A 21,008-nucleotide genomic window follows, 5' to 3' on the forward strand; every position below is an offset into this window, starting at 1 on the left:
CTAACACACAGCAAGTGTCTAGCTGTGTTGATCTTACACTGCAGTAGACAGGTCAGTGTGTCTGCATTCAGGTTCTTTCTGCTCTCTGTGTGTATCTTCCTGACTTGAGAGAAAACTCAGTCAGCATTACTGTGGGGTAAACAGAGCACTGCCTAACTTGAACTAAAACTCCCACTACCTTGTGTTTTCTGTCCTTTCCAGTTGTTGGCATATCAGTTTTTGAGCACGCAAATACTGTCATCAGTGGCTGATTTTGCCTTTGGCTTGCATTCCACTGATGTTTAGCTTCGATTTAAAGTGTTCTTTCACATCATACACTCCCGATGCTGTAACTTTGATGTCATGCACACACAGTGTGCGTATTCGTCATTTTTGGAGGCTGCCGGTTGGATTATGCCATTGAAAAGGTCCTTCCATTCAGGGTGTCAAGTTGTGTCAGTTTTGTTTGGTTATTTCTGTGCAATTTCCCCAACTTGAATAAAGGATTGTGGCATCTGGTGGAGGTTTAGGGTAACTGGACTTCACTCAAAGGATTCGACAAGACAACTGTTTCCATTTCCTCATTTTTTTCTCTTTTTATTAGAGTTCAAGGCACACCCATAAAATTGCAATGGCAGGTAGATGGTAGAAACAGTTAACAGGTCTTTAGCTCTTTAAGTCTTTAGTTCTCTCTTTAGCTCTTAACACTTCCTTTAGCTTTGTCGTTAACTTTCTCTTTAGGTGAAAAACCTTTGAAAATATAAAAATCACAATTATTAACAGTTAAAATGCAAAAATCCAATGCTTCAGTGTAAAATACACATGTAGAAATGCACTATGCAAATATGCCTTAAATACTTATGCAAAATAGACATATGAGAATAAATATTTTAAGCTACAAACCAGATAACACTTAAATATGACTGTAAAAAATAAGATTTAACTACTTAGTATACACATTAAAATCACAAGGAAATAAACTACCAGAAGAACCAATACAACCACACAAGCCATAGCAGTACACTCAATTTGGCCATTCACAGCTGCTTTAAGTAGCCCACAAATCCACTGCAACTACCAATACCATATAATGCAGATAAATATTGCAATGAAGGAATCTGTGCCCAGGTTTATACTTAACCACACAACAATAAGACACCAACAATGGAGTACAAACACTACACTGCGTGTATTCAAATAGAAAGCCCAATACCCAACACTGTTGCACGGCCACACATTGTCAAAGCAAATACCAAACACAGAGATTCAGCACAATAAATTTCAACATTAAATAAAGCAGAACAAAATACAAATGCTTACCGCTGCCGCTCCAGTTTCCCAAATGCCACATTTGCACAGTGTTAGCTCAAGTAGGTCAGAAGCACAACAGTTTTAAAGTAACTCTTACTAGTCTCCCACCACCCCACAACTAATCAGCTGATTAACACACCTATGAGCCTTCAGTTTGCAGCTCACACTCAGCTGCAACGAGCCCAGCTGCAATTGATAATCAGCTAACTAGCAATGCTCGTTCCAGTCAATCAGCTGAGTTGCAGTGATCTCACTTTCAAACACACACTTTTTTCCAGTTTTCTAAACACATTTTTCCCCTGTGTTTCCCAAATGTAAACAAACACCATTAAAAACCAGTTTGACTTTACACAGGGAGAAACCTACCGCTGTATTGTGTTTTGAATTTCTTTGCCAGAGTGCCCATTCAGAATCTTTTCAGTCGCTATTGAAAGTTGCTCAGGTGGAAATACGCATTTCAAACAAAATGTTACTTCACAGTTGGCGGGATTCTCACAATGCGGTGTGCGCATGATCAGAAGTGGAACGAAGTCTCGCTACCACAAGATAACGCGCGATTTCATAAGACTCTTTACTGGCTGTCTGTGCTTTCTGTGGTGTACAGTATGTTTGTAAATGTTATGCGCTCTTTTATCATCGTGGGAATTGATTATAGCTCTAAATAAATATTGAAGTTTTTTAAAGAATCCGTATAATTATTTGTACGCCCGTATACTACGTTTATTGAATCAAATCCATATAAAATACGGACATTCCGTATAGGTTGACATGTATGCTGGCTATCAGACAATATCCCAGATTCAGCCGTCCAGCTACACACTCACTCCATTCATCACAGGGACTGCACAGCAGCATCAGGCAAACTCAAAGGTAGGGAACATGCATTTACATCAACAACTGATGGTGCTCAGACATGCAGACTGTTAGTAAACACTGTCCGAGTGATGTTGAGTACCTAATGCTGACATGCAGACCCTTTTACTTACCGAGGGAATTTACCAAGGTGTTCATTCTGTCTGTTTTACATTCCTCCACACACAATCCCCACAGCAGCACTGGGGATATTGCATGAGGCTATAAATGCACAAGAAAACAAACACCCCGAGGTAGTGTTTATAGTGGCTGGTGACTTTAACCACTGTAACCTATGGACTGTGATGCCAACATAACAACAATATGTCACTTTTCCTACATGGGAGAAAAACACACTGGATCATGTATACAGCAATGTGAGGGGAGTGTCCAAGACTGTACCTCGCCCTCACCTTGGGCAGTCAGACCATATCTCTGTGTTCAGCATGCAGACAGCTCCTGAAACAAGCACCCACTACAAGAAAAACTGTTAAAGTATGGACAAAGGAATCTGAAAAGAAGCTTCAGGACTGCCTTCAGTGCAATCAGTGGGGTGTTTTTAAGACGGCAGCAATGAATGAGGATGGCACTGTCAACCTGGAGGAATACAATTCACTAGTCTCCAGCTACAAAAGCACCTGCACTGACTTCATTGTGCCCCACAAACACATCTGGTCATATCCAAACACTAAACCTTGGATTAACTCAGAAGTTTGTGCCACACTTCATGCTCGCTCCAAGGCATATGCTTCAGGTGATGCCAATGATTACAAAATATCCAGATATGACCTACGTAGAGCCATTAGGGAAGCCAAGAACAGGTACAGACTGAAACTAGAGGGTCACTATACTACTACCAATACCTGACGCATGCGGCAAGGACTGGAAAACATCACAGGCTACAAAGACAGAAGTAGAGGGATGACCACTGACAGTCACTTCTCACCAGATGAGTTCAATAAATTCTGTGGCCACTTTGAGGCCCGTAACACCAAGCCAGTAGGCAGGGAGGGGTCGAGTGAGTGTTCACCACCATTCACATCATCTGCTGATGTGGAAAAGTCTCTGAGGAGGATAAACCCCTGGAAGGCAGCCGGCCCAGATAACATCGTGGGGCATACATTCAATCTGTGCTTTAGAGCTTGCTGACATTCTGCCTGACATATTTAACTTATCCCTTTCATAAGCCACAATCCCCACCTGCTACAAAACAACCACCATCATTCCACTGCTGAAAAAGGGCAAAGCTAACTGCCTGAATGATTACTGGCCCATTGCATTGACTTCCATAGTGATGAAATGATTTGAGAAAATCATCATAAGCCACATTCAGACATTCATACCTGACACAATAGACCCCCCTACAGTTTGCATATAGACCAAACAGGTCGACAGAGGATGCAGTCAGCACAGCACTGCATACAGTTTTCACACACCTAGAGAACAAAGACTGCTATGCCCAACTATTGTTCATTGACTATAGCTTGGCTTTCAATACTGTGATATCAGCTAGGCTCACCAACAAGCTCCGCACTCTAGGTGTGCCACCAATTCTCTGCAACTGGGTCCTGGACTTTGACTGGGGTCTGCCTGTTAAAGTCAGGCTGGGGAACAACATTTCCTAAACAATAACCATAAATACAGGAACCCCACAAGGCTGTGTTCTGAGTCCCATGCTGTACACACTCTTCACTCATGACTGTGTCACTGCCCAGCTTAACACCAGCATTATCAAATTTGCAGATGACACCACAGTCATTGGACTGATTTCTGGGGAAGATGAGACAGCATACAGGAGGGAGGTGGCAAGCCTTGTGAAGTGGTGTCAGGACAGTAATCTCTCTCTTAACATCAGTAAAACAAAGGAGATGATCATTGACACAGAGAAGAAGAGAGTACAGCACCCACCACTGCATATTGGAGAGACTGAGGTGGAGAGATTTGCCACGTTTAAATTCCTAGGCATCAACATCACTGAGGAGCTCACTTGGACCCACAACATCACAGACCTGGTGGGAAAAGTCTGACGGCATCTGTACTTCCTGAGAAGGCTTAGGAAGTTTGGCATGCCAACCACTATTCTCAGCAACTTCTACAGATGTACAATTGAGAGCATCCTCACCGACTCCATCACAGTCTGGTATGGGAGCAATACAGCACAGGACCGCAAGGCTCTACAGCACGTGGTAAAATCAGCAGAAAGCATCACTGAAACTGCAGTCCCTGCACTGGAGGACATTTATAACACCAGAGCTCTCAGGAGGGCCCTTAACATTATCAAGGACACTACCCATCCACAATCTGAACTGTTCATACTGCTGCCATCAGGGAGACACTACAGGACCACTGCAGCCAAAATAACTAGGCTGAAAGACATTTTTTTCCCCCATGCCATCAGGCGCGTGAACAAAACCCAGCCACTGCCTCTCCCCCAGTTCTGTAGAGTTTGCACTGAACTACCTATTTATTTGCACTGACACTTTACACACTGGCGGCACGGTGGTGTAGTGGTTAGCACTGTCGCATCACAGCAAGAAGGTCCGGGTTCGAGCCCCGGGGCCGGCGAGGGCCTTTCCGTGCAGAGTTTGTATGTTCTTCCCATGTCTGCATGGGTTTCCTCCGGGTGCTCCGGTTTCCCCCACAGTCCAAAGACATGCAGGTTAGGTTAACTGGTGACTCTAAATTGACCGTAGGTGTGAATGGTTGTCTGTGTCTATGTGTCAGCCCTGTGATGACCTGGCGACTTGTCCAGGGTGTACCCCGCCTTTCGCCCGTAGTCAGCTGGGATAGGCTCCAGCTTGCCTGCGACCCTGTAGAACAGGGGTGTCCAAACTGATCCATGAAGGGCCGTGTGGCTGCAGGTTTTCATTCCAGCCATGCAGCAGGACACCTGACTTGGCTCATTCAATCAACTGAACTGTCTTCACACAGTCAAATACTTGCAGCCACACCCACCCTTGATTAAAGGGTGGGTGTGTCAGTTGATTGAATAAGCCAAATCAGGTGTGCTGCTGCATGGCTAGAATGAAAACCTGCAGCCACACGGCCCTTCATGGATCAGTTTGGACACCCCTGCTGTAGAAGGATAAAGCAGCTAGAGATAATGAGATGAGATTTTACACACTTTGTTGCACATTTTTTACTATTTATGTCCTTGTTTTTAATTACTTGACATCTCTTTAATTTCTTATTTTAATTACTTTACTATTTAACTTTCTTTTGTTTTTTAATGTTCTTATTCATGTTTAGATAATGTTGCTGGAGGACTCTCAGAATATGCCATGCTCTGCCCTGGACTTCCACTCCGGAGATTTATTATCTCCCAGTTCAGTGCCAATCTGGATCCGGGACAGGACTTTCATCTTGCTGGCATTCACTTCCTGGTTGCTCTGCTGTGCATAAATAGGCGTTCTCAGGGCCTGTTTACACGAGGACGCTGTCGGGTAAAAACGACTAAATATTTTATCGGAAGTGCCTTTCGTCTACACGGGGACGGCGTTTCCGAGGCTGAAAAACTGAAAAAATTGAAAACGCCTTCCAAAGTGGATAAGTTAAAAACGGCCCCCGTTGCATATCCGTCTAAACTACCCAATACGCGAAACTCTGCTCGGATCTGCTCACGTCGGGTACGCGTTTACGTCATACATATGTCATATACTGTACATGCCAGCCCGGGAAGTAAGAAAGTAAGTAAAAAAGTAAGAGCATGTCTGATTACATCGATCCAACGGACCTTCAAGCTGCTCTGGCAGCTTTAATAAACGTCCAGGAGTCCTTCGAACATCTATACCGAATCTGCACATATACCGTTAATGAACAGAGGCGGGTATAGTATGCTCTTACTTTTTTACTTACCATAGCCAGAGTAGTCAAAGCTTTCGCGGCGCAGATGTGCAGATCAGACAAGACGCAAGACGTTGCGCATGCGTGCAGACATAGCAGAGGTCTTTCACAGCACCGCCTGGCATGCACATCTGTGACAGAGCGCAATGCGTCTGTCACTAAACAGCGGTTCCTCCCGCTGGTCATGTTTCAATGGTCAAGTGCAATGGACTAAACCACAGTTGCAAAGACATTCCAAATACAATCTGTGTTGTATGTTTGTTGTGGGTTTGGTAATGGGGGCTTTACAAGTATGTTTTGTTACGGGTACATTTGTTACAACTTTTAGATATGTAAACCTGAAATGTTTGGTACATGTGTTCATAGTAAAAGACGCGACACAGGTTTAAACAGCGCAAGCATTTATTAGTTTTCACTATAAACAATAGAGTGTAAAGATTCATTAAGTGCGCACGTTTAACATCTGAATCCTTTTCTGCTAGAGTTTATCTAACATCAGCCAGAAATGTTTGTAGCCATTTACCTGCTGTAGTCTTCCGGGTGCGGGACCAAACCAGAATGCAGGGCTGAAAGCGCTTTTCAAGGTTTCTTCCGCGATGCGCGGGAAAGCAGCTCATTAGAGCGGAGAGAAATGGTCTAAAAATCTTACGTAAGTGTTTGTTGTAATATTTAAGGTCTGCACATAGTTGTAGGAGTGTAATGCATGCAGTGAAAATGTTTAGAACTGTTAAAATCTGTCTAGATGTGTTGATTGATTTTAATTGTGTTAAGACTGTGACGTAGTCTTTTAAATATGCGCTGCACTGTTCCTTCGGGGGATGGCCTCGGCAGGGAGAGGATGTGTGACTTGAGCTCTGTGTGAGTAATGCCAGAGTAGCCTAGCTTGCGTGGGCATTTTGTCCCAGAATTTTTTTTGTTTGTTTGGTTTTGTCATCAGTGTTTTTGTTTTTTTTTGTCCTGTTTGTGTTAACTGCCGGCTTAAGAATAAAAAGAACTATTTTTGTACAAGAATTTTCCTAATTTTGCTCATCATTCTGACTGACTACTCCATCCGCTCGGCACACTCTATTACAACATCCAATTGAATTCCACACATTTATGCGTCACCGTATAGACGCAGATTTCCTCCTTGAAAATGGTCGTGTAGACGCGGAAAAAAGTGAGAACGAAAACGGACTTTTGCGTTTTTGTTTCAGACCGTCCCCGTGTAAAGTGGGCCTCAGAAGAAGACTTTGCCAGAACGTTTCGTTGGTTTTTCACTTTGTCTCTGTGCCATTATTGCTTCTTGGATTTTTGCTCTGTTTTTGCCTGTTTCTTGTCACAGTTTTTTGCACTATGTTTTTGTCTTTTTTTTTTCATGTTTGTTGCTCTAAGTTTCTGTGTCAAGTTTTTTGTCTGGACTATTTTTATGCTAGTGTTTGTCCTTGCCTGTCTCGTTTTTTGGCCCTAGTCTTTTGGATTATTTTTGGTTTATTTTTTCTTCTTCTTCTTCTTCTTCTTCTTAATAATAATAATAATAATGGAGTTACTGGTTTGTGTTCTGCTTTTGGATCCTACTCACCACATCTCACCACCCATAACAGAATAAGAATTTCATTGTACTGTGTGACACTGTTTCAAGTATATATGACAAAGTTGAATTGAATTAGACCTGGTATTGTCCTGCTGAAATAAGCATGGACTTCCCAGGAAGAGATGTCACCTTGATGGCAACACATTTTTCTACAATCCCAAATATGCCTCTGCATCAATGGGACCTTCACACCCATACAACTCACCCATGCTATGGGCAGTGATGCACCCCCATACCATCACAGACACTGGCTTTTGCACCTTTCTCTGAAAACAACCTGGATGGTCATGTTCACATTTAGCATGGGGAACTCAGCATCCAGTTTTCCTGAAAACAAGCTGAAATGTGGACTCATTTGACCACAGCACACATTTCCACTGTCTTTCAGTCCATCTGAGATAAATTTTGGCTTAGAGAAATCAATGATGTTTCTGCATAGAATTGAGGAATGTCTTCCTCCTTGCATAATAAAGTGTCATGTTGCATTTCTAGATGCAGCAGTGAACTGTATTAAGTGACAATGGTTTTCCAAAGTACTCCCAAGCCCACGTGGTTATATTTGTCACATTAGGCATGACGGTTTCTCAGGCTCAAAGGTCGCCCACATTCAACAGTGGATTGTCCTTTACACCTCAAGATGTCTCAGAATTCCCTGAATCTTTTCATAGTTCAAGTTCATAGTGTTTGTCATATGCACAGTAAGGACATGTTCACTTGCACAATGAAATTCTTAGTTTGCTGTCCACCATGAATGCCAATTACAAATAAATAGAAGTAATACAAAGTAAGGCAATATAGTGCAAAAATAAAAGCAAAAGCAACAAAAACACCCAGTGTAGTACAAACTAAAGGTTAAATGTAGTGCAAAATAGGTAGTGTAATACAAAAATAAAGCAATGATCAGATGTAGCAGCAGAAGGGCAGTAATGTGTGGATGTGCAATGTAGCCAGATGTAAACAGTAAAGAGCAGCAAAATGGCAGTAATGTGCAAACAATGTAATCAGATGTAAACAGTCAAGGAACAGAAGCAAAAAGGGCAGTAATGTACAAACAGATGTAAAGGGCAGGTAACTCATGGTCATAGACTCCTGTCAGCTGTTCAGGAGTCTGATGGCAGTGGGAAAGAAAGAGTTCTTTAGTCTGACAGTCTTACATTTCAGACTTCTGTACCTCCGGCCTGAGGGTAGGAGTGTGAACAGTCTGTGCTGGGGGTGGATGGGGTCTCCTGTGGACTCTGTGGTGGTAGATGCTCTGCAGAGAGGGCAGTGGAGTTTTGGTGATCCTCTCAGCAGTCTTCACCACCCTCTGCAGGCGTTTGTGGTCCATTGCTGTAGTGCTGCCGTACCACACAGTGATGCAGTTGGTCAGGATGTTCTCAGTCACGCAGCTGTAGAAGTTGCTGAGGATCTTGGGTGACATACCAAACTTTCTCAGCCTCCTCAGAAAGTACAGCCACTGTTGAGCCTTCCTAACTAGCTGTGTGGTATTATGTACTGTATTATGTAATATTATGTACTGTAGATTTTGAAATACCTAATTTTTCTGCAACCTTGCATTGAGATGTTTTTGACTTGACTAAAAATTCTCTTGTGAATTTTGGCACAAAGGGATGAGCCATGACCCATTCTTGCTTGCAAAGACTGAACCTTTGGTGCATGCTCCTTTTACTACCCCGATTCCAAAAAAAGTTGGGACAAAGTACAAATTGTAAATAAAAACGGAATGCAATAATTAACAAATCTCAAAAACTGATATTGTATTCACAATAGAACATAGACAACATAAATGTCGAAAGTGAGATATTTTGAAATTTCATGCCAAATATTGGCTCATTTGAAATTTCATGACAGCAACACATCTCAAAAAAATTGGGACAGAGGCAATAAGAGACTGGAAAAGTTAAAGGTACAAAAAAGGAACAGCTGGAGGACCAAATTGCAACACATTAGGTCAACTGGCAATAGGTCATTAACATGACTGGGTATAAAAAGAGCATCTTGGAGTGGCAGTGGGTCTCAGAAGTAAAGATGGGAAGAGGATCACCAATCCCCCTAATTCTGCGCCGACAAATAGTGGAGCAATATCAGAAAGGAGTTCGACAGTGTAAAATTGCAAAGAGTTTGAACATATCATCTACAGTGCATAATATCATCAAAAGATTCAGAGAATCTGGAAGAATCTCTGTGCGTAAGGGTCAAGGCCGGAAAACCATACTGGGTGCCCGTGATCTTCGGGCCCTTAGACGGCACTGCATCACATACAGGCATGCTTCTGTATTGGAAATCACAAAATGGGCTCAGGAATATTTCCAGAGAACATTATCTGTGAACACAATTCACCGTGCCATGCGCCGTTGCCAGCTAAAACTCTATAGTTCAAAGAAGAAGCCGTATCTAAACATGATCCAGAAGCACAGACGTCTTCTCTGGGCCAAGGCTCATTTAAAATGGACTGTGGCAAAGTGGAAAACTGTTCTGTGGTCAGACGAATCAAAATTTGAAGTTCTTTATGGAAATCAGGGACGCCGTGTCATTCGGACTAAAGAGGAGAAGGACGACCCAAGTTGTTATCAGTGCTCAGTTCAGAAGCCTGCATCTCTGATGGTATGGGGTTGCATTACTGCGTGTGGCATGGGCAGCTTACACATCTGGAAAGCCACCATCAATGCTGAAAGGTATATCCAGGTTCTAGAGCAACATATGCTCCCATCCAAATGATGTCTCTTTCAGGGAAGACCTTGCATTTTCCAACATGACAATGCCAAACCACATACTGCATCAATTACAGCATTATGGCTGCGTAGAAGAAGGGTCCGGGTACTGAACTGGCCAGCCTGCAGTCCAGATCTTTCACCCATAGAAAACATTTGGCGCATCATAAAACGGAAGATACGACAAAAAAGACCTAAGACAGTTGAGCAACTAGAATCCTACATTAAGGCCCGGTCCCACTGCACTTACGGATGCAAAGAGGATGTAAAACGTAAAAAAATCTTTGCCATCCATTGGAAAACGCTATGCATCCGTTGTGTACTCATTGCATACGTGCTTCATACGCTCTATCCATCGGGCATCCGTCCACTGTGATTTCATCCGCGCAAAAAGTTTTGAGCTGCACAAAACTTTTAGAACGGATGAACTTTCCGCTGTGTACGATGTAAATCCGCGACATATACGAGCAACAAACGTTCTATGTCCGTTATCATCCGTTAAACGTCTGCTGTATCCTCTCTGCATCCTCTGGGCATCCTCGCAACTCACATCCGCTGCAGCTGAAAACGGAAAGAGGGAGGAAAGATAAGGTACATGAAACGTCTATTCATCGTTAGTAGCACGGAAATAGAAAGGATATAAGCGTATGCATCTCATATATAAAGTATTCAAAACGGACAAAGCGTTTATATCTGGGATGTATCTCGTATATTGAGGATGTCTGGAGTATGTCTAGAGTATGTAGAAGGACAACTAGCGGACAATCGGTCTGCATCCGATATACATCCGCGCAACATGCCCTTTGTTTCCGTTAGGTGTACGTGATGCATCCCCTTAATCCGCTATGCATCCGCTTTTTCTGCTATGCGTCTGCTTCTCAGTTATCACCGGTAACCCCTTCGGAGCTGTCATCCACTTCCATCCGCTTTCATCCGCTAGGCTTCCTATGAACATGCGTTTAACATCCCCGCTATATACTACCCACGTCTGTTCTTTTCCGTTCTGTTTTCGCAAATTTTCGCCAATTTTGTCCATTTCTGGAGCGGATGAAAACGGATAGAGCCACCCCCGAAATTTTGCTCGTCCGCTGTGTCCTTTTTGCATACGTTTTGTGTCCATCGGCCAGTGGGACCGGGCCTTTAGACAAGAATGAGTTAACATTCCTATCCCTAAACTTGAGCAACTTGTCTCCTCAGTCCCCAGACATTTACAGACTGTTGTAAAGAGAAAAGGGGATGTCTCACAGTGGTAAACATGGCCTTGTCCCAACTTTTTTGAGATGTGTTGTTGTCATGAAATTTAAAATCACCTAATTTTTCTCTTTAAATGATACATTTTCTCAGTTTAAACATTTGATATGTCATCTATGTTCTATTCTGAATAAAATATGGAATTTTGAAACTTCCACATCATTGCATTCTGTTTTTATTTACAATTTGTACTTTGTCCCAACTTTTTTGGAATCGGGGTTGTATACCCAATCATGATACCAATCATGTGACCAATTAACCTGCTTATTGTGGAATCTTCCAAAATGGTGTTAATATCCTATAAACTTTTCAGCCTTATTTTGCCTCTCTCCCAACATTTTTGCATGTGTCACAAGCATCAAGTTCTAACTTCATTTATATTTATAAAATACAATTAAGTTAGTCAGTAAAACTATTGAAAATATTTTCTTTCTAAGTTAAATAAAGGTTCATGTGAATTAACAAATAACAGATTTTTGTTTTTATTGCATTTTGGAAAATATCCCAACTTTTCTGGAAATGGAGTTTGTATAATAAAATATGGGACAACTCAGACACTACCAAGATCAGGCCAAACTGAATGCTCAGGCAAGAACGATAATTGTCAGAGAAGTGTCCAAGAGTCGAGCTACAACACTGAAAGAGTTACAGAGTTCACTGGCTAAAAGAGGAGAACCTGTGTAGACATCTAGAATATCATTATTATGGAAGAATGGGCCAGAAGGAAACTGTAGTATGTCCCTGAGGGTGGGTGGAACACTGAAGCGCAAATGGGTGGGAAATAATGTACAACACAGTCCATTATTAATATTTTTGCTTTTCAGTGTAATATTAGGTTTATCACACACACGATCTGGTCAGGAGAGAGCTACCTCTTCGCTCTCTTCCTCCTTTTCTCTGCTCTGTTGTCACTGCAACAGATACACACACACACACACACACACACACACACACACACACACACACACACACACACACACACACACACCATCAATTGACAACAAGTATGATCACTTTGCCACTCACTTTTCCTGGCCCTGACCTCCAGTCACAAACCAATGCTTGACCACACCCCCACTGCCACATACCCCCACCACCTGACTCAGGCTGTGGAGCCATCTGCCCTGCAGTTGACTCCCCTCTCCAAATGGGAAAGAAACTTCACCACCATCATCTGCATCCCCGGCCTGTGGACCACCTTGAATTTGAAAGGCTGGAGGGCTAGAGACCAAGTGATCTGCACATTGGCATCTTTTATGTAGTGGAGCCACTGGAGCGGGGCGTGATCTGAACAGAGGGTGAAAGGGTGCCCCAGCAGGTAGTACCAGAGGGTGAAGACCACCCACTTGATGGCCAGGCACTCCTCAATGGTGCTGTACTTACTTTCTTGCATCAAGAACAGCAACTGATGTACAGCACCGGACGTTCTTCCCCCTCCACTTCCTGGGACAGAACTGCCCCCCAGCCCTCTATCTGACATATCTGTCTGCAAAATAAAAGGGAGAGAGAAGTAAGAGGAGTGCAAAAGTGGCCCCCCACACAGTGCAGCTTTTACCTTGGTGCTAGCACTGTTCCATCCATGGGACCGGATCTGGTGCTCTCTTTTTAGTGAGCTCAGTCAGTGGGCTGGTGACGTCCAAATAGTTATGAACCTACGACAGTAGCCAGCCAGCCCCAGGAACTGTCTCACCCCCTTTTTGGTCTTGGGCAGGCTGCAATTGCTGCAGTCTTGTCAATTTGGGGATACACCTGCCCATGACCCAAGTGGAAACCCAGATATCATACTTCCACCTGCCCAATTGCACACTTTTTTAGGTTAGCCATGAGGCCCACATGCCTCAGCAACTCCAGAACAGCCCTAAGGTGTTCTTGGTGCCACAGCCAATCATTACTACCGTATATATAACAATGTTGTCTAGGTAGGCAGCGGCACAGGTGGCATGTAGACAGAGGATTTTGTCCATGAGCTGCTGGAACATTGCTGGAGTCCCAAATAACCTGAAAGAGTGACAAATTGGTGCAAGCCAAACGGTGTGGAAAAGGCCGTTTTTTTCTTGGGATGGAGGAGTCAAGGGGATTTGCCAATATCCCTTTTTCAAATCCAGTGTCAAATAAAAGTGAGCAGTGCCTAATCGATTGAGCAATTCATCAATGCGAGGCTTTGGGTACGCATCAAATTTAGACACCATGTTGAATTTCCTATCATTCACACGGAAGCAGACTGACCCATCAGTCTTGGGGACCAAGACCACCAGGCTGCTCCCATCACTGTGGGACTCCTTGATTATTCCCATTTCGAGCATGGATTTGAGTTTGTCCCGAACCACTACTTTCTTGTGTTCAGGCAAGCGGTATGGGCAGCTATGCACCATCACCCATGGGGGTGTCTCAGTGTGGTGTTCTATGAGGTGAGTGTGGCTGGGAAGGGGCAAGAACATGCCAGAAAAGTCTGCTTGCAACTTGGCAACCTCTGTGAGATGGGCTGGTGAGAGCTGGTCTCCATGGGGACTAGAGTGCTTCGAGTGGTTAATTTTGTTTTTACCTCCAGCCCCAGCTCCACCCTTTTCGGAAGTACTGATACCAATGCTATGGGGATCCCCTCGTTCCAAGGTTTTAGTTGGTTGAGGTGGTATATTTATAGTGCCCCACTCCTATCTGTTCACTTCACCTCATAATCGACATCCCTGATTTGCCATGTGACCTCAAAGGGCCCTTGTCACATGGCAATCAATTTTGAGCTCGAAGTGGGTAATAATACAAGCACTTTATCTCCCAGTGTAAATTCTCTAAAGACGCACACTCCTGTTGTACAGCCTGGCTTGATGTTCTTGCACCTGCCACAAATTCTCCTGGGTTAAGTGACTGAGTGTGTGAAGCTTTGCGCGTAGGTTGAGAATGTATTTAATTTTGTTTTTACTGTTTGAAGGTCCCTCCTCCCAATTTTCCCACAGCACATCCAAAATGCCACGAGGCTTAGGTCCATATAATAATTTGAATGGGGAGAACCATGTCCCTCTGAGTTACATGTCAATCCTGAGATCGAGATGCTGACCTTTTCTGCACCTCAGACCTGCTTGATCTATCCTGATGCCCCATGCCTGGTTGGAGTCTCATCACATCACTCCTGTGTACGGCCCCATATGGACAGTCGAAAGGCACACTTGGAAGATGGCTCTGGACAATTACAGCTACAATGCTTTTATGGCTGAGGACTATAGTTGACTTTCTAACTTTAGGACTGCAGTTGTCAAGAACAGTTTTGCACTTAAGTTTCCATCAATGAACAGTTTATAACTTCAACAAAACAGACTTCATGTTAAAACTGTTAAAATGTTATAATCATGCTATCTGTTATCACCCAAATGAGGATGGGTTCCCTTTTGAGTCTGGTTCCTCTTGAGGTTTCTTCCTCATGTCATCAGAGGGAGTTTTTCCTTGCCACTGTCACCACAGGCTTGCTCACTGGGGATAGACTAGGGATAAAATTAACTCATGTTTAAAGTCATTAAAATTCTGTCAAGCTGCTTTGTGACAATGTCTATTGTTAAAAGTACTATAAAAATAAACTTGACTGTTGAGGCTTGCGGGACCTCTCATACTGCAAATAACAGGGGCTCGAGCCATTTATCCTAATTATGGTGCATCTTCACTTACAGACTTACGAATCAAGTTTTTAAGAGTTTGGGTAAACCGTTCGACCAAGCCATCTGTCTGTGGGTGATAAACGCTGTTGCAGATGGATTTAACCCCCAAAAACTCAAAGTTTCCAAAGTGTGCGTGACATGAATGTTAATGCCTTGGTCAGTCAGGATTTCTTTGGGAATCCTGACTTGGGAGATAATTTTAAACAGTGCTTCTGCCACATTGCATGTGGAAATGTCACACAGCAGGATTGGTTCCGGCTATCACATTGCATAGCCCACTAGGACTAAAATAAAGAGATATCCTTGTGTTGACTGATCTAAAGGCCTGACGAGATCCATACCAATTCTTTTGAAGGGGGTCTCAATCAGGGGAAGAGGGCACAAGGGCACTTTTGGAGGGGCCACTGGATTCATCAACTGGCATTCACGGCATGCCGCACACCACCTATGGACAGCCCCACGAATCCCTGGCCAATAGAACCGGGCCATTATTCAGGCTAGTGTCTTACCCTGACCAAAGTGTCTGGCCACAGGGTTAAAGTGAGCTACATGGAATATGAGTTCCCTATGGTTCTTTGGGATTAACAACTGGGTTATTTGCTCATGGGTCTGATTGTCCTGCATCACTTGGTATAACAATGGAAAAGTACAGGAAGGAGAGTGTTGCATTTGGCTGGAGAGTCTGACCACTGACTACTCTCACTTGGTCAAAAGCATGACAGAGTCTCATCTTGTGTTTGCTCTAAAGGGAAAGCCTCAAGAGAATCTCCGAGATAAAGGAGGGGCAGGCCGCTCCCCTCTCTCTGTATCATTCTGATGAGGTGCTGACGTGGACAGTTCTGAGACAGCTTCTCCAGACATTGACACACTAGAATGTGATGTGCTACCACAGGACCTGCCCACCACTACATGCACTATTAAACCTTTAAACCCTGGCCAATCTGTCCCAGAATTAGTGGGTGGGTGAGGCACGGGCTAACCGCCACCTCTACACTATATTTTACTCTCCAAAATTGAATGTGGATGGACACTAGCAGATACTTGTGAACATCCCCATGCACACACAAAACCTTCACCACTTGTGCTCCTCCAATGCCTCACCTTGTACCAGGCTTTGGTAGATTGAGGTCTGATTACAGCCGGAATCCACCAACATGTGATTTGTTTTCCTCTTGAATACTCACTGGTATGCAATACGCTCTGGCCCAATCAAGGGTGGTCTCTGGTGCATCGGGGATCTGGACCATGGCCCCCATGTCTATCGCTTGGCATTGGTCCTGGAAATGCCCAAGCTCCCTGCAGCACCAGCATACTGGCCCAGGCTTCACTTCTGCACCGGCATTTTGGGGATAACTCACCTAAGGGGGAGAGGACATGGACACAGAAGGGGAAGGGGGACACCACGGACTCGGCGAGCTGGCTGCAGGAGAGTTGGCCCCCCATTTCCGTGGTGTGGAGACAGGGTGAGAAAGGGTGGTAGAGAGAGGGAGAGGGAAGAGGCAGGATGTCTGCCTGCTGCAGGAACTGCTGTCAAATGGTCCTCTGCCAATTCGATTGCACGATCCAGTGATGCCAGGTGGTGGCACTGGGCCCACTCTGCTGTCCCTTCTGGCAGCCACACAATGAACTGCTCCAGTGCCACCACATTGATGATCCACTTGGTGTCGCAGTCTTCTGCCCTCAGACACCACCAGCAGGCATCCTGGAGCTGTTGGCTGAAAGCAAATGGCCAGCCTACTTCCTCCACTGTCAGTGTACAGAAGCACTGATAGTGTTGTTCTGGGGTGCAGCCGACATGCTGCAAGATGGCTCACTTCAAGTCGGTGTATTTGAGCTGACTGTTGATGGGGAGCTGGTGGGCAATGAGTTGGGCTTCTCCAGTCAGGAGCAGCAGAAGACAAGCTGCTCATTGCTTGACCAGCCACCCCCATGCTTCTGCAGCTTGCTCAAAGAGCGAGATGAAGGCTTCTGGGTCGTTGTGAAGCCCCATCTTTGCGAGGTTGACATGGGGAAGGTCCGCAGATGTAGTGGCCAAGGACCCTGCTGATGAGAGCAGGTGCCGGAACACCTGGCAATCTTACTGCTGGGCTTGCAGCAAGACCTCAAAGCGCTGTTCCTGTTACTTGTGCAGGGCAATCAGCACATGGTGTTGACTTTGCTGGGCAGTGGTGAGGGCATGGACAACGTCTTTGAAAGGGAAGGACTCCATGAGTGGTTCCCTTCAGTGTTCCCAGGTTTTGGTGCCAGTGTAGTATGTCCCTGAGGGTGGGTGGAACACTGAAGCACGGACGGGTGGGAAATGATGTATAACACAGTCCTTTATTAATATTTTTGCTTTTCAGTGTAACATTGGGTTTATCTCACACACACGATCTGGTCGAGAGAGCCACCTCTTCGCTCTCTCCCTCCTTTTCTCCACTCCGTCATCACTGCAACAGATATATATATACACACACAATCATCATCATCAATTGACAACAGGTGTGATCACTTTGCCACTCACCTTCCACGCCCCCCATTCACAAACTGACACTTGACCACACCCACAGAAACCATTTCTGAGAAAGGCTGTTAGAAAAGCTGAGAGCTTTTGGGAAAAGATATTGTGGTCTGATGAGAGTAAACTTGAGTTATTTGGTTTAAAGCCAATGCCTAACATTTGGTCCAAACCAAATACAGACCAACACTCATGTAACACCATTCCTGTAAGCACGTTGGTAGTAGCATCATGCTCTAGGGCTGCTTTTCAGTAGGAGGAACTGGAAACATTTTTGCCATCACAGGTAAAATGGATGGAGCCCAATATAAGCCAACTGTTGAGGAGAACATGTTCCAGTCAGCCAGACATCTATATGTATGAAAATACACAGTGGAGACCAAACGTATAAAAATGCTTTAATGCAACAAGTGAAAATGCTTTTGTTTGGCATTCTTTGGCATATCATCAGCAAGAACTTGAGTGAAAAGTAGAACCTTAAAAATATTTACATGAATTCCAGAATTTTAGTATTTGGAATGTCCTACAGTGCTGCTTGAAAGTTTGTGAACCCTTTATAATTTTCTATATTTCTGCATAAATATGACCTAAAACATCATCAGATTTTTACACAAATCCTAAAAGTAGATAAAGAGAACCCAGTTAAACAAATGAGACAAAAATATTATACTTGGTCATTTATTTATTGAGGAAAATGATCCAATATTACATATCTGTGAGTGGCAAAAGTATGTGAACCTCTACGATGAACCAGTGATTTCAAGGTGAAAATAGAGTCAGGTGTTTTCAATCAGTGGGATGACAATCAGGTGTGAGTGGGCACCCTGTTTTATTTAAAGAACAGGGATCTATCAAAGTCTGATATTCACAACACATGTTTGTGGAAGTGTATCATGGCACAAACAAAGGAGATTTCTGAGAACCTCAGAAAAAGTGTTGTTGATGCTCATCAGGCTGGAAAAGATTACAAAACCATCTCTAAAGAGTTTGGACTCCACCAATCCACAGTCAAACAGATTGTGTACAAATGGAGGAAATTCAAGACCATTGTTACCCTCCCCAGGAGTGGTCGACTAACAAAGATCACTCCAAGAGCAAGGCATGTAATAGTCGGCGAGGTCACAAAGGACCCCAGGGCAACTTCCAAGTAACTGAAGGCCTCTCTCACATTGGCTAATGTTAATGTTCATGAGTCCACCATCAGGAGAATACTGAACAACAATGGTGTGCATGGCAGGGTTGTAAGGAGAAAGCCACTGCTCTCAAAAAAAAAAACATTGCTGCTCATCTGCAGTTTGCTAAAGATCACGTGGACAAGCCAGAAGGCTATTGGAAAAATGTTTTGTGGAAGGATGAGACCAAAATAGAGCTTTTTGGTTTAAATGAGAAGTGTTATGTTTGCAGAAAGGAAAACACTGCATTCCAGCATAAGAACCTTATCCCATCTGTGAAACATGGTGGTGGTAGTATCATGGTTTGGGCCTGTTTTGCTGCATCTGGGCCAGGATGGCTTGCCATCATTGATGGAACAATGAATTTTGAAATATACCAGCGAATTCTAAAAGAAAATGTCAGGACATCTGTCCATGAACTGAATCTCAAGAGAAGGTGGGTCATGCAGCAAGACAACAACCCTAAGCACACAAGTCGTTCTACCAAATAATGGTTAAAGAAGAATAAAGTTAATGTTTTGGAATGGCCAAGTCAAAGTCCTGACCTTAATTCAATCGAAATGTTGTGGAAGGACCTGAAGTGAGCAGTTCATGTGAGTAAACCCACCAACATCCCAGAGTTGAAGCTGTTCTGTATGGAGGAATGGGCTAAAATTCCTCCAAGCCGGTGTGCGGGACTGATCAACAGCTACCGGAAACGTTTAGTTCCAGTTATTGCTGCACAAGGGGGTCACACCAGATACTGAAAGCAAAGGTTCACATACTTTTGCCACTCACAGATACCGTATTTTCTGGACTATAGAGCGCACCTGTATATAAGCCGCATCCGCTCTATTTAAAAAATAAAAATAAAAAAAAGATATACAAGCCGCACCGGGCTATAAGCCGCAGATATCTATGTTGAAAAATTAGATATTTACTGCATGTACAGAACGATTTTGTACTGTAAATGTACATGTATGTACCTGAACAGATTCTTTCCGAACAGTGCCTTTTAACACGGCAGCAACTTTGCTGATTAAAATGGAACAGAACCAAGAGAAAACTAGACAGGGACACTCTAACGAGTGCAAACCCCGCCTTTTCCCTATTAAAATACATTGGGCGAAAATTTCGAAGTTCTGCCATGACCTTGACCTTTGACCTCCAAAATTTAATGGTTTCCTTCCTGGGTGATTGGCAACACGTACAAAATTTGGTCCAAATCGATCCATTGGTTCTTGAGATATCTTGCAGACACACAGACAGACAGACAGATACACACACACACACAGACTGACGCAGGTGAAAATAATAACCCCTCCGACTACTGTCGGCGGGGTTAATAACCGGTATTTATTTACCTTCATTTCTCCTGTGTTTGAAACCACAAGTCACTTTAATCATCTTCACTGGATTTGAAAATAATTACCAGTTAGTAATTTGTCGTGCGTGTTCTATCTGCTAAAGATCTGCTAATTCTTCTTTGCATTGATTTTTCGTCTATCTTATTTTTGATTCTACTTCCGGTTAGAGCGCCCCTAGCGGTGGAAGAAAAATCCACAGAATAGCCGCACCTTTGTATAAGCCGCATGGTTCAAAACCTAGGAAAAAAGTAGCGGCTTATAGTCCAGAAAATACGGTATGTAATATTGGCTCATTTTCCTCAATAAATAAATGACCAAGTATAATATTTTTGTCTCATTTGTTTAACTGGGTTCTCTTTATCTACTTTTAGGACTTGTGTGAAAATCTGATGGTGTTTTAGGTCATATTTATGCAGAAATATAGAAAATTCTAAAGGGTTCACAAACTTTCAAGCACCACTGTATACTACTTTAATGACCGTGTGCACTCGAGCTGACACAAACTCCACAAGTTTGTATAAAACCTGTTGATCCATGTTAGATCAAATCCATTGGCATGCCATCTGAACACATGCTTCAATAGAAGGGATAAGACTCATGGAAAATCTGACCTTTTATACAAAGGAATTAATATAGTCGATTCACAAATTTGCTGACATTTAAATAGTGATATAGAAATTATGCAACATCTTGATTATTGAATAGTCAAGATGTTGCACATTTTCCTTTTTTGTTTTAGAAAAAAGTTTGTTTATTTCCAGTTTAAAATTTTAAAAAATCTCATATTTTCAATATGATTTCAGTGTTTTGGACACAATTGTATTTTCTG

The sequence above is a fragment of the Neoarius graeffei genome, chromosome 23, assembly GCF_027579695.1.
Source record: "Neoarius graeffei isolate fNeoGra1 chromosome 23, fNeoGra1.pri, whole genome shotgun sequence".
Classification (NCBI taxonomy): domain Eukaryota; kingdom Metazoa; phylum Chordata; class Actinopteri; order Siluriformes; family Ariidae; genus Neoarius; species Neoarius graeffei.